This window comes from Canis lupus, chromosome 8, assembly GCF_048164855.1.
Source record: "Canis lupus baileyi chromosome 8, mCanLup2.hap1, whole genome shotgun sequence".
Classification (NCBI taxonomy): Eukaryota; Metazoa; Chordata; class Mammalia; order Carnivora; family Canidae; genus Canis; species Canis lupus.
Genome location: NC_132845.1, coordinates 6,905,473 through 6,917,937, shown reverse-complemented (window position 1 = coordinate 6,917,937; position 12,465 = coordinate 6,905,473). Strand labels below are relative to the sequence as shown.

The window sequence follows — 12,465 nt, the reverse complement described above, 5'->3', positions numbered from 1 at the left end:
GATTTAGATACCACTGTTGACCATTTCAACCACAGCTCTATTTGTTTACATACCATAGTATAACAAAAAAGTTACAATACTGATTTCAAAAATAACATTATCTTGGTTTTGTTTGCTTGATTACATAAGAAATATGTGTGCATTGGGAAAATATTTAGAAAACAAACAAATGACTAAAAAATTAACATCACCATTTACTACATTAAAAACAAATATCCAATTTTTTTTATGCTTTAAAATTTTAATTGTGATTATATTTTCTCTCTTGATTAAATATTTCTATACATAGAGGTCATCTCTTATTTTAAACACTATTTAGCAGTCAGAATTTGATAGAATTTTAAAACACAAAGGTCTGTATTCTTTCTAGTATTGCTACTTTCTCCAAATACAATATAATATTACCATAAGTCTCTGTGTACTAATTTTCATGAGTACATATTTTCTTTTCATTATCACTACATTCCTATATTAAAATACACATCATTATAAGTCTCTGCCTTTATCAAGTAATTTTGAAACCCTCTCCCTCACCTCATTTAAGTAGGTACAAAACCAAACAATAAAAAAAATTTAGAGTAAGAAGAGGAAAAACTCCAAAAACCAGCCTACTTTATGAAGAGTTGAAAATATTAATGGTAGAATAATTTTAGACACTGAGATTTTGCTTTAAAATACAAAAGAACACTAGGTCAGTAGTTTTCAAATATTTTAACAGAATTTATTTATTTTTATTTTGCAAAAAAATGTACAAATTTAACACACAAAACACATGAAGTGGGCTGCTTTAGTTCAAACCATAGGGAGGAGGGACCAGACACATTCTGGTTGGCAGCTACCTCTCCCTGCAATGGCCTCTGAACTACATCTAACAGATTCTCAGGGTTCTTAGAAGTAAGCATTAAAAATTTATGATTAAACATTTATCAGTGACATAGTTTCAGCAATAGGTAAGTCTCAGAAACTATTAACAAACATATGGGGGCACCTGGGTGGCTCAGTCAATTAAGTGTCCAACTCTTGATTTTGGCTCAGGTCATAATCTTAGAGTTGTGAGACTGAGCTCTGCATCAGGCTCCATGCCCAGTTTTTGGATCGAACTCTGTTCAACAAATAAATTACTCAAAATTTATATAACTTGTGTGAGCACTTCCTTTCACCCTCCTGGTCTGGATAATAAATTTGTATTTTATGGTTAAGAAGTTTAAAGTATTGAAACCTTTAGTATACTCTTTAAATATAAGACAAAATACTAATAAAACATACTCTAAGGCTGCTAAAACACCTGACAAACTCAGGGCAAAAGCAAAGTATCCTAACTGGAGGATTTTTTCAATTTTATTTTAAAAAAATGGAACGTTGGCACATTCCTGTCCCTCCGATTGCATGTGCTGTCCATACTTCCACTGTCTAGCCTCCCGGGGCCCCACAGGCGCCTGCCACAAGGATGGATGGAATGGCCTTAGTCATGAGGCTTTTAGAATTGTTTCAAGGTGGGACTATGCATCAGAAGCAATCAAGGGAGCACTTGTCGGTATTGATTTGGGTACTACCAACTCCTGTGTGGCAGTTATGGAAGGAAAACAAACAAAGGTGCTAGAGAATGCTGAAGGTGCCAGAACCACCCCTTCAGTTGTGGTCTTTACATCAGATGGTGAGCGACTTATTGGCATGTCAGTCAAGAGACAGTTTGTCACCAACCCAAACAACACATTCTATGCCACTAAGTGTCTCACTAGCCAGTGATATGATGACCCTGAAGAACAGAAAGATATTAAAAATGTGCCCTTTAAAATTGTCCGTGCCTCCAATGGAGATGCCTGGGTTGAAGTTCATGGAAAACTCTATTCTTCAAGTCAGATTGGAACATTTGTGTTGATGAAGATGAAAGAGACTGCAGAAAATTACTTGGGGCATACAGCAAAAAATGCTGTGAACACTGTTCCAGCTTATTTCCATGATTCTCAGAGACAGGCCACTAAGGATGCTGGCCATTTATCTATGGTCTAGATAAATCAGAAGACAAGATCATTGCTGTATATGATTTAGGTAGCGGGACTTTTGATATTTCTATCCTGGAAATTCAGAAAGGAGTGTTTGAGGTGAAGTCCATCAATGGAGATACATTCTTAGGTGGTGAGGACTTTGACCAGCCCTTGCTATGACACATTATGAAGGATTTCAAAAGAAAGACAGAGGTTTATTTAACCAAAGACAACATGGCACTTCAGAGGGTTCGGGAAGCTGCTGAGAAGGCTAAGTGTGAACTCTCCTCATCTGTGCAGACAGATATTAATTTGCCATATCTTACAGTGGATGCTTCTGGACCCAAGCATTTGAATATGAAGCTGACACGGGCTTAGTTTGAAGGCATTGTCACTGATCTAATCAGGAGGACCATCGCTCCATGCTAAAAAGCCATGCAAGATGCAGAAGTCATCAAGAATGACATAGGAGAAGTGATTCTTTGGCCAAGCCCAAGCAAAGCTGTCAATCCTGATGAGGCTTGACCATGGGAGTGGTCATCGGAGCTGCCATTCAGGGAGGTGTGTTAGCTAGTGATGTCACAGATGTGCTGCTCATGGATGTCACTCCTCTCTGTCTCTGGGTATTGAGACTCTGGGAGATGTTTTTACCAAACTTTTCAACAGAAACACCACTATTCCAACCAAGAAAAGCCAGGTGTTTTCTACTGCTGCTGATGGTCAGACTCAAGTGGAGGTTAAAGTGTGTCGGGGTGAGAGAGATGGCTGGAGACAACAAACTTCTTGGGCAATTTACTTTGATTGGGATTCCCCCAGCCCCTCGTGGAGTCCCTCAGGTTGAAGTTACATTTGACATTGATGCCAATGGGATTGTACATGTTTCAGCCAAAGATAAGGGTATAGGACATGAACAGCAGATTGTGATCCAGTCTTCTGGTGGGTTAAGCAAAGATGATATTGAAAATATGGTTAAAAATGCAGAAAAGTATGCTGAGGAAGACCAGCAAAAGAAGGAACGAGTTTAAAAAAAAAAAAAAAGAAGGAACGAGTTGAAGCAGTTAATATGGCTGAAGAAATCATTCATGACACAGAAACAAAAATGGAAGAATTCAAGAACCAGTTGCCTGCTGATGAATGCAACAAGCTAAAAGAAGAGATTTCCAAAATGAGGGAACTTCCGGCTCGAAAAGACAGTGAAACAGGAGAAAACGTAAGGCAGGCAGCATCTTCCCTTCAGCAAGCATCACTGAAGCTCTTCGAAACGGCATACAAAAAGATGGCATCTGAGCAAGAAGGCTCTGGAAGTTCTGGCACTGAGAAACAAAAGGAAGATCAAAAGGAGGAAAAACAGTAATAACAATAAACTCCAGAGTCAAAATATGACGCTTGGGAGTGAAGGGACTTCCTGAGTAGAAATGGGCAAACTTCAGTCTTTTATTGTGCTTTGGCAGTATTCTATATATAATTTCCTTAATCTATAAATTTAGTGACCATTAGCTAATGATCATTTAATGAGAATTTCAACCGTAAAAAATTCACAGTACTCTGTACTTAGCCATTTTTCATCTCCATGTAAAGGGAAGGGAAGATTTGTTGATCATTATAAAAACAATGTTTTGTGTTTTAATAGCTATATTTTTAAGAGGTGAAACCATCTCTAAGCAGAATAATGAAGGTAGTCAGCTGCACACCTGGAATGAGACCATACGGGGATGAGATCTTCTAGTGAATTAAGAACTACTACACCAGCTTGTGTGTACGTGGGATTCTTCAACTGAGGCCTTGCAAGGCAAGCCAGCGTGCCATGTTGGGGGATAGGGCAGGAGTAGCTAGATCAACAGAAAAATAGGTGTTTAGGTACGCTTTAAAAATAAGGTAATAGGACTCCCTAACTTTCCTAAGGCATATTTTTCTAGCTACCTTCTGGCCTGTGTCTGGCACCTCTGTTCTTTATGATGGCTTTTTTTGATCCATTCTGGGTTTTTGTTTTTGTTTGTCAGCTGCTTAACTGAGACACACAGGCACCCCAAACATGGAAGGTTTTATTAAGGGTATACTGTGAGAAAAAATGGAGAAGGATCTGGAAAAGACTGGGAGACCTGGTAATGTAAATCTAATGCTGAATAAAGGAGAGAGGAGGGAAGGTTGAATGGAAGAGACCCAGGCAGAGGTAGGAGCGCTGCCAGGAACATCTCATGGCCACCACAAATGCATAAACATTGCAGCCAAAACATCTCCACAAGCACCATCTTTTTGCCACCACTCAGGGTATCTTCCTATTACAGTTGTCAAATAAGTCACCTAATGATTCTTTTCAAATTTAGATGCTGCAAAATGCCTTCTAAACGTTATTATTTCCAGATACATCATAAATCTCCTAAAGGTTAAATTTTACATCATGCAGTTATAGAATTTAGAAATCAAAGCTCATACACTGACCTGTCCTTGTTTAATTTGTTCAGCACTTTCCCTTCCTGGTGAAAATAAAGTTCAACAACTTCCATTTTGCTATTACTGCAATTTTCTAAAAGCTTCAAAAACTGGAGTTATTGAGTACTCTATTCGTTGAATGATTTCATTAAAGATCTTAAACTGATTTTGAATAAATGCAACAAAAATTGAAGACCTATCTTCTTTTTAAAAAATATTTTATTTATTTATTTATGGGAGAGATATATAGAGAGAGACAGTGTGCACACAAGTGGGGGATTCTGGAGGACAAGCAGACTCTGCCTACTGCAGAGCCTGACACAGGGCCAATCCTACTACCTGAGCAGAAAGCAAGAGTTGGACACTTCACCAACTGAGCCACCCAGGTATGCCAAGTACACAGGAACTTTACAGGAATGTGTTCTTGGAAGCAAAACATGTAGTAGAGGTAAAAGAAGTACCACTGGGCAGAGGAAGAGCTGAGCAGCAATGCAGTCACAACAAAGGCCCTGGCTGATCCCACGGAGAATTCTGGAGTTGGGATGGCTCTTATGAATGTCAAAAATTGGGAGAGGACAGACCTCTACATTTATCAGTCATTGGATGTAGTACCCAATATGGGATCATATTTATCAGCCATTGGACGAAGCCAGGTGGCTGTATCTGAGGACAAGTCTTGGAATTAAGGCTAATACATTTTATATTTTAAGCACTTAAAGAGGAATTCAGTTGAGAGATATCTGTTAACCACTCCCAGGAGCTGGAGAAATAGGTGATTTGGTTGTTGGAGGAATCAGAGTGGCATACTTTGGCATACTACTTCTCCAAACACATCCTAGCTTATCTTAATGCAACTATTCATAACAATTGCCCACTAAAAATTAAACACCAGGAACTTTTCTAACTGGACAAAAGTCAGGAGTAGGTATAATTCAACACTCTCCTAAACAAAAGCATATACAACCAAAAATACCGTTACCTTTTGGCTCTTTTCTCTTGAGAGAACTTTTGACAACCTTTTGGTCTCTATTATACGTCTCCTCCTCTGCCTACCTCCTAAATGTTTGTCTTCCTTTAAGAATCCAATCTTTGTCACCTTTTATCACTTTATATTCAGTTCAATCTTGCCCATTTCCATGACTTTAAAAAAATGGAGTGGATTTTATGTGACAAACACTGTGCTAATTTATGGACATATTTTTAAACATAAGATCTCATCTACATTGCTATAGAGACGTAAACACATAACTCTATGGGAGTATATAAAAGTCTCATCAAAGAGCACCAAATCTAAATCATATGGAGGAGTTTAGGGTCAAAGAAGACTTTGTTCCTTAAAGGACATAAGAGAATAGGAATTAGTGGATGAAGAGTAGGATGGAAGATTTTCCATATAGAAGAAGTAGTGTGGCACATTCAAGGTGGTGCACATATTTCAACATGGATGAAGTTTGCAGGATGAAACAGTAGATATATGACTAAAGAAGGACATACAGGAGTTTGAGACTTTATTTTGAAGGCTATTATGAGGCTTAAAAATATTTTAAGTAGATTATCATAATCAGATTGCATTTTAGAAAATCAAAATGGCAATACATGGAAAATGGTTTGGACTGGACATGATGCAATAATTGAAGAATCCAAAAATAAAATATAAAGGACTAATCTAAACCAGTTCAAGTGATCTTGGGGAAAAAAAGATTAATTTGGAAGACATTATGGAGACATAATAGGAAAATTGAATATAGTTGTAAGGAAAATAGAAGAGCTTATAGATAAGCTAAGGTTTCTCAATAGGGTAACTGGCTAGATAGTGCTGCTCACTAAGAAAGAAAATAATATGGAAGAAGGAGTAAGGTAAGAAGTAAGAATTGGTGACTGTAATTTCAACTTGTTGCATCCAAAGTGCTCATAAGACATCTAAGGGGTGACTTATAGCAGGTTAGTTGTATATATAAAATTAGCATTCAGAAAAGAAATATGGGCTGGAGACACATCTGGGGGGTCAGTACCAATATAGGTGATGTGGAAGGCATGCAAAGAGATAAGACTAAGCAAAAAAAAAGTCTAGATTGAGAAGAGAAAGATAAACTAATCTTATAGGGACATCAACATTTATAGAGTAAGGAAGAAAACCTTCCAGGAAGGCTAAGCATGCAGAGAGATAGGAAACGTCTGGAAAGTGAAATACTATAGAAATCAAGGGATTTGATTTGAAGGGATTGGTTTGAAGAAGATAAGAGTGATCAAAAAAAAATCTAACAAGGCATTAAGTTTTAACAGAAGAATTAAGATGTGTTCATTGATTCAACTGGCTGAATAAAGGTAGCATTAAAAAATCTTGACAAGAGCAGTTCAGGGTGGGGCAGAAGCCAGATTTCAGTGGATATATATGACAAACTTTGGGATGCAGAAAAGTGTGGGATAGCAGATAAAAAGAAATGTAGGGTTGAGAAAGGTAGGATCTGTTGTTGCTTCTAAGATGAAGACTTGAATATAATTATATGCTGAGAGACAGCCAGAAAAGGGATAAAGTTTGAAGACACATGAAAAGAAAATGATACTTGGACAAGGTCACTAAGAAGAAAAAAAAAGGACAAATTTGAGAGAAATATCGTGAAACAGGAAGGTTATGGGAAGGAAAAAACAAAAGATAAGGATGGGTTGAGCAGTGTTCCTAAAAAAATACATATTCAAGTCCTAAAGTCTGGTACCTGTGAACGTGATATTTGGAAGTAAGGTCCTTATAGTTGTAATCAAATTAAAATGATGTCATCATACTGAATTATGGAGGCCTTAATTCAATGACTGATGTCCTTATAAAATGATGAAAATTTAAACACACACACAGACACAGAGGTAAGAAGGTCATGTGAGCATGGAGATCATTTTAACAAAATGTAATATTTTGGTTTGAAACTAAGTTTAGCTAAAGAATTTTTATATTTGATTGAGGTTGGGTTACATGTAATCTACAGTTTCAAGGCTCTAATTAACCAGTGATGCTAACCAACAGAATGATAACTTGAGACCAAATGACCAAGACTCACCAGTCTCCTTTCTTTTACTCCCTATCCCAGTAAACAAGGAGTTGCTGATCACAATATGAATTGGGTACCATGTAACTGGTACTTACTTCTCAGGTACTGATAGTGATTAAAAAGTTTGTTTGAACAAGTAATTTAATCTCCCCTATAAAACCTTATTAATTTCCACTGTAAATTATTTTGTCCAATGTCTTGCATTCCCTCTGTGTAGATGATCAGCTCCTCAAAAATAAGAGATTTCGAATTAATGTTTTACTCTAGTGTTTCTTCAATATTTTAGTCAATTGGTTCATTTCTTTCAAATGATTTGTAATGCAAATGAAGAATCTGAGAAGTCACAAGTTGGATTCTGACCTCTTAAATTAACTTCATTTAAATAGCTCCAACTATAGTAAAGAGCAGACCCTCTTGCTTTTGGGGTGAAAAGAATCACAGTTTGAAATGTCAGTTGCCTCAGGCAGGCACATCACATTGAGTTGTATTTAAACATAGCTTAAAGCTAGCTTCACACTGAATTATAATAGAAAAGTCATTGAAGTCATCTCTTTTCATCCACAGTAGAAAAATGAAAAGAATTTTAGTAATACTTAACATACCAAAAATGGTTCATAAATATATATAAAACAGTCCACTAGATTTACCTTTATATGACAGTTTTTCTCTGAAAAATCTAAAAACTTATAAAGTTTTTAATTATCCAATATTTGATATTATTTGGTATAATATCAGTGTATATATATATATGAATTAATGTGATGAAAATATAGAGATACAAAATTAGTTCAGTAATTATTTTAGTTAACAACAATGAAGATTTGTAGCTAATAATTAAGGAAGACACAACAAAAGCTTTTTGAAGTCTGAAAGTACTAATCTGTGGGAAAAAAAATAAAGCCATCTCAGACAAAACATTTTTTAAAAGAAGATCTCCCTATTTTAGGTAGATTCAGGTTGATACCCTACAAAACATTACCAGGTTGGGCCAGGAATATATTTTCACCATACATAAATTCTTTGTAATACGTATGTTACCTTAAGTTATTTACTAATCATTTCTTAATACAATAAGGAATCAAGACCACAAATAGAAAAAAGAAAATAAAATAACAAGAATACATCAAATTAAAAATTATGATTATAGACTAAGTTATACTCAAAGGAAAATGCATAACCTTAATTATTTTTAGTAAACTGAACTAGAGATAATAACAGAAGAAAGAAAAATTAAGGTGCACCTGGGTGGCTCAGCGGTTTAGCACCTGCCTTCAGCCCAGGGCGTGATCCCAGAGTCCCACATCGGGCTCCCTGCATCGAGCCTGCTTCTCCCTCTGCCTGTGTCTCTGCCATTCTCTCTGTGTGTCTCGAATGAATGAATGAATGAATGAATGAATAAATAAATAAATAAATAAAATCTTAAAAAAAAGAAAAATTAGTAAGCTGAAAACTAAGAAACAACTACAGTAAAGGAGTAATACTAATAAAAACAGAAATAAAAATTCTGGTGAAAGATAACAGTAGAACTTTTTATGGTCCAGCCATATTAGTCTTTTTTAGTTTCCTTTTTCTGCCTCAGAGTACTTTCATAAACTGTTTCTTCAATCTGGAATGACATCTTCCCCTTCTTTTTACCTAAATAATACTTAATTAGTCTTTAGAGATCTCAATTTAAACAACCCTTCTTCAGAGAGGCTTCCTTGACACCCGTATGGGTTAATTCTTTCTCAGGTATATATCTACACTGTCTGGTGCTATCACACCTTTGATTACTTGCTTACTGCTAGATTATAAGCTCCATCAGGGACCATCCCTGAGTATCTCACCACAGAATCTCTAGTGCCCAATATAGTGTTCTTCATATAACATGGGCTTGAAACATTTGTGTTGAATGAGTACATAAGTACATAAATGAATGGAAGAAGTTGTAGGGAAAAAATACAATAAAAATATATAATTTCCCAGAAATTTAAATCCACAAATAGAAAAGAACTACAAATACACAAAATTAAGAATGGAAAAAGGAAGAACATATGTTTAAAGGATCTATAAATTGTCAGAGATATAAAAAAACAAAAAAAAAAACAAACAAAAAAAAATTGTCAGAGATAACTATAAGCCTATGTAACCATATTCTTAAATCTCATGTAAATCAATAATTTCCTAGAAATATATAAATGATAAAAAAAAGTTATACAAAGGAAAATAATCCAATAGCCAGGGAGATTTTTTTTAAGTTTTTCAAATGTAATCTCTACAAAACTTCCTTTAAACATTCAAAGAACAAATACAATTTTGTAAAGCTGGCATGATCTAGCTTTCTAAACTAGACAACAAATACAGTACCAAAAAAAAACTTAATTCAATCTCAATTACAGCATAGTAGTAAAAATTCTAAATGGAATTTTATCAACTCAACTATAGGAGAATATTAAAAGAATAACATACCTTCGGCACCTGAGTGGCTCAGTCAGTTAAGCTTCCAACTCCTGATTTCAGCTCAAGTCATGATCTTGGGGTTGTGGGATCAAGCCCTGTCTCAGTCTCTGTGCTAGGGGTGGAGCTTGCTTAAGATTCTCTCTCTCTCTTTCCCTCTGTCACTCCCTTCTTCCCTCTCTTAATAAACATAACGAACCTTGACCAAGTAGGATTTACCTCAGGAATTCAAAGAAGGTAGAAAATTTTAAGAAATACAGTAACAGAGTATCAACAGGCCAAAAGAGAAAAACCATATGATGAAATCATTAGATGCACAGGAAAAGATATTTGATCCCAAACCAGCATGTGTTCCTCATTAAAAAAAAAAAAAAAAAAAAAAAAAGCATTTCATTGACTAGTTGTAGCTAAGGTTATACTTAATAGTGAAATAGAGCAAGAGGTGAGGATAACACAGAAGTCTCTTCCAGCCATGCCTCAACCAGCTGGTAGTGGCTACCAGAAGTAGTACTAGGAAGAAGAATTCTTAAGCTTCTTCCAGATTCAGAAGGAAACAATGCCATGATCTACCCATATGGGTGTCAAGAATAATGGTTGTCTCTGAATAATGGTTAAACTGAGAGTTCTAAATAATTAACATTATTTAGGTGAAATGAAGGGGCAGATATCATTCAGGTTGAGGAATCAGCATCTGAAAATGCCCCGTGGCAGGAAAAGGAAACTAAAAGAGATGAGTATGATTGGTGTAGGGAAAACTGGACAGCTACATGCAAAATAATGAAACTGGATGGCTTTCTCACACCAGACACAAATATAAACTCAAAGTGGATTAAATACCTAATGTGAATTCTGAAACCATAAAACTCGTAGAAGAAAGCATAGGCAGTAATTTCTGTGACATCAGCAGTAGCAACATTTCTCTAGATACATCTCCTGAGGCAAGGGATACAAAAGCATAAATAAACTATTGGGACTCCATCAAAATATAAACCTTCTGCACAGCAAAGGAAAAAATCAGTAAGACTAAAAGACAACCTTCTGATAAAGGGTAAGTATCCAAAATCTGTAAAATTTATACAACTCAACCCAAAACACAAATAATCCAATTTAAAAATGGACAGAAGACATGAAGAGACTTCTTCAAGGAAGACATGTAGATGGCCAATAGACACATGAAAAGATGATCAACACCACTCATCATCATGAGATATCACCTCACACCCATCAGAATGGTTAAAATAAAAAAACACAAAAAACCAAGTGTTAGTGAGGATGTGGGAAAAAGGGAAAGCTCATGTATTATTGGTGGAATGCAAACTGATACAGCCACTCTGGAACGCAGTATGGAAAGGAATCAAAAAGTTAAAAATAGAACTACTCTATGATCCAGTAATTGCATTACTATTTACCCAAAGAATACTAAAACAATCATTTGAAAAGACATAGGCCCTCTTATGTTAATTGCACCATTATTTCCCATAGTCAAATAATGGAAGCAGACCAAGTGTCTATCAATAGATGAATCAATAAAAATGTAGTGTGTATATATATACATATATATCTTTACATATACACACACACATGTATATAATGGAATATTATGCAACCATAAAAAAGAATGAAATCTTGCCATTTGCAGCAACGTGGATAGAGCTAAAGAATATAATACAAAGTGAAATAAACCATTTGGAGAAAGATAAATACTATATAATTTCACTCATATGTGGAATTTAAGAAACAAAACAAATGAACAAAGGGGAAAAAAAGAGACAAACCAAAAATGGACTCTTAACTATATAGAACAAATAGATGGTTACCAGAGGGGAGGTAGGTGGAAGGATAGATGAAATAGGTGAAGGTGAGTAAGAGCACACTTATCAGGATGAGCACTGAGTAATATATGGAATTGCTGAATCACTATGTTGTACACCTGAAACTAATATTACATTTTGTGTTAAGCATTTACTGGAATTAAATTAGATTTACTGGAATTAAAGTTTAAAAATGAATGAAATTTTAAAAAACAATTTAAAAAATAGAAAAGAGAAGTCAACTATAGGCAAGAAACTAATATGACACTGTATGTTAACTATACTGAATTTTTTTTTTAAGCTGGTAAAACTTTTTTTGAAGACTTTGTTAGAGAGAATAATAGCCCTCCAAAATATCTACATCTTAATTCCCAGAATCTGTGAATATGTTACTTTATATGTTAAAAGGGGATTTGACAAGTATGATGAAATTGATGATCTTGAGATGGGGAGATTATCCTGGATTAACCATGTAGGCTTAATGTAGTCACAAGGATCCTAGGGGAAAAAATGGAGGTAATAAAGTCAAAATCAGAAAAGGAGACAGGATGAGGGAAGAAGCAGAGATCAGAAAGAGAGAGAGAGAGATTTAAGATGCTACACTACTGACTCTGAAGATGAAGGAAGGGGTCACAAGCCAAAGAATGCAAATGTCTTCTAGAAGCTAGAAAAGGCAAAGAAACAGTCTCCTCTGAGCCTCCAGTAGGAATGCAGCCCTGTGGACACCTTAAAGTTAGAACTTCTGACCTCCAGAACTAGAAG

The 12,465-nt window shown here is 35.5% G+C and overlaps 1 pseudogene; it reads left to right on the top strand.

Annotated features, from left to right (window-relative positions):
* Positions 1-1,386: 1,386 nt before the first annotated feature.
* LOC140637735 (stress-70 protein, mitochondrial pseudogene) lies at positions 1,387-3,446 on the top strand (annotated as a pseudogene).
* Positions 3,447-12,465: the final 9,019 nt, after the last annotated feature.